The sequence below is a fragment of the Sodiomyces alcalophilus genome, assembly GCF_042370955.1.
Source record: "Sodiomyces alcalophilus JCM 7366 unplaced genomic scaffold ACRALscaffold_8, whole genome shotgun sequence".
Taxonomy (NCBI): domain Eukaryota; kingdom Fungi; phylum Ascomycota; class Sordariomycetes; order Glomerellales; family Plectosphaerellaceae; genus Sodiomyces; species Sodiomyces alcalophilus.
The window spans coordinates 2,876,953-2,879,899 of NW_027263539.1; positions in this window are offsets into that span (position 1 = coordinate 2,876,953).

The window sequence follows — 2,947 nt, forward strand, 5'->3', positions numbered from 1 at the left end:
TAGAATAACCTACCTACCCCCGAATTACCTACCCCCGAATTACTTACCCTAGAATAACCCTCCTAGGCTTACCTGGCTTAGAATTATATAGAATACCTTATTTCCCTTAGAATAACCTATCTAGAATAATATATATAAAGTAACCTACCCTAGGTTTCTTTATTTAGTGCTCTTATAGCCGAATCACTTTAGCTATACCTATATATTATTAGACTTACCCTAAGTTATATATTTTATTATTATATATTATTAGATTATTATAAATATATAAAGTATACTAGGTAGTATATATTTATATATTCTTTTTACTTAGTAATATAAGCGCCTAGGGTATTTGCCCTTAAGCTAATTATCTATAAGGTATACACGTTATAGCTAGTTATAAACGAATTATAGGCGTATAGTTAAGTATATACGGTTATTAGTTTATTTTATATATAAATAGTATAAGATTATTTATATTTATATTTATATTTATATTTATATTTATATTTATATTTATATTTATATTTATATTTATATTTATATTTATATTTATATTTATATTTATATTTATATTTATATTTATATTTATATTTATATTTATATTTATATTTATATTTATATTTATATTTATATTTATATTTATATTTATATTTATATTTATATTTATATTTATATTTATATTTACCGCCTTACTACTATATAGGATACCTGCCTAGACTAGGCGGAGGCGAGTAGACTATAATTCGAACCCGCGAAGAGTATATATATCCCTTTTACGAAGTCCTAATAGCCTTTATTTACCCTACTCCCTCTTAGCACCGTATCGGTCCTACTATTAGAGTCGACCCGCTTCCTGGGTATCTGGCTTAATAGGAGACTCGACTTTCGGAGATATACTAAAAAAGCGAAGAGCCGACTCGCTACCTAAACCTACGCCCTGACTAGGCTAAGCGTGGTAGCGTAGGGGTATAGCTTCGCCGACGCGCGGCGTCTTTACCTTACGGTGATCCGGCTAGTCGCCGCTTACTACGCCTTAGCTATTTATAGAATTAGCGCGGGCCCTAAGTAAGGCCCCGCCGCGGCGATTACCTTAGTATAGAACCGGTGCCTCCGGCTTATCGCCGGGGTATATAAGGCCACGCTAATCTAAGTCCTAGAAAAGGAGACCTTTATCCCCCCTCTTAACCTTTACCTCTCGCGCCTTAGTGCGTAGAAGGTCCTCCGTATCCAGGAAAAGGGGACCACGGAATACTTATTAGCCGGAGCTTACGCCGCGATACGCGCCCTAGCGGCACTAAACCGATACTATAGGACCTAGGCCGCCCTGGCCTAGACTACCTAGAACGCCGCTTTAATAACCTGGATCGGAAGCCCCGCTATTACCCTTTATAAAGCCCTCCTAAAGGATTAGGGCCGGTCCTGGACATAAGGCCGGAACCATTAGACCTATACCGTAATAGCGCCGAATCGTCCCCTAACGCGGCGCGCTCTCCGGAAATATAAAGGCCTCCTTAAACCGTAGAGCTTAGCGCTTACGTAGATCCGGATAAAGAAGCTAGGCCTAAGGGCCTTCCTAGCTAAGGCTAAGGTCCCCGGCTTCCTAATACCACGCTGCCCCTACGGCGATAAGGGGGCCGAAATAACCGAGTATATAATCCTTTAGTACCGAAATATCTAAGATAAAGCGCGATAAGACCTTTTCGGGGCCGTTAGGAGACCACTTATAATAAGGGGAGACCTTTATAATATACTCGAATATAAGACCGAAGCTAAGGTAATCGCGAAGTGGTTCCTTTAGCAGAAAAGGCTAAACGACTTTCGGCTAGCCCTTAAAATTATAACCGCTTATAAAAATATAATAGTATAATAATAGGATAGACGCGGCACCGCGCGGGATATTATTAGTTATCTTTAGGGGCCTATTCTAGGCCAGGACCCCCTTAGCACCAAAAAGCTACTACCCTACCCTTATTACTTAAAGGCGTTATTTAAATTATCCTCCTTAGCGGAGGCGCCTATAATAGTATTATTAGCGGTATTATTATCGGAGGCGCTAACATCGCTAGGAGCGTATTTAAGGCCCTATAAGGAGTTAGCCATAGGCACTATTAAGCCACTATAATAAGACTATTTATAAGATAATCTAGGATTAAATCGAGCTTTTTATTAACCTCGGCTAATATATATCCTTAGGACGCCGATAAGGTGCTACCGGTAGTATAACCGGAGGGCTAGGCGTAGTTAATAGCCCGTATAAAAGAGGCGCTAGCCTCCTTTAGTCGTTGCCGGGCCTATACGAGAAGTTAGTAATATACTATTATAGCACCGAGAGGAGTTTATTTATAGCGGCGATATTATCGCCGGCGGCTATTACCGTTAGGAAGGCCGAGTAACGGTTTATAAGGCGTAACTAGTACTTCTTAGCGGATAAGGGGACCTATTACCTACCTACCTATTATTAGCTTAAGCCTAATAGCTCCCCGACGATACTAAGGTAATACCGCCTCGCCCCCGGATCGACTTATATTCTAGCACGTTTAATAGCTATTAGCGTACTAGACGCAGGCTATACCCGTACTAGTAATATTAGCGTATTTCTTAATATTCTCGGGCTCCTTACCCCTAAGCTTTTTAGTATAGCGTAGACACCTACCCTAAGTTAGCCACTAAGCTCCTATATCGGCACCACCTTAACTATATACGGTATAACACGAGTAGACCCGGCCTTATATACATGACTATTACCGGTAAGCGCTTTCTTCTTACCCTTACCCTTCCTAGGCGATATCTTCTTAGGCGGTATCTAGAGTTAGTATTAGCGAGCGCCTATAAAGGCACTACCACGCTACCGGACCACTTATAGTTTAATTATTATCGCTATCACTTATTTCTTATATTATTTAACTACCTAGTCTATTAGCCACCTCCACCGTAACCCTACCGCGAGCCCGCTATTTAAACT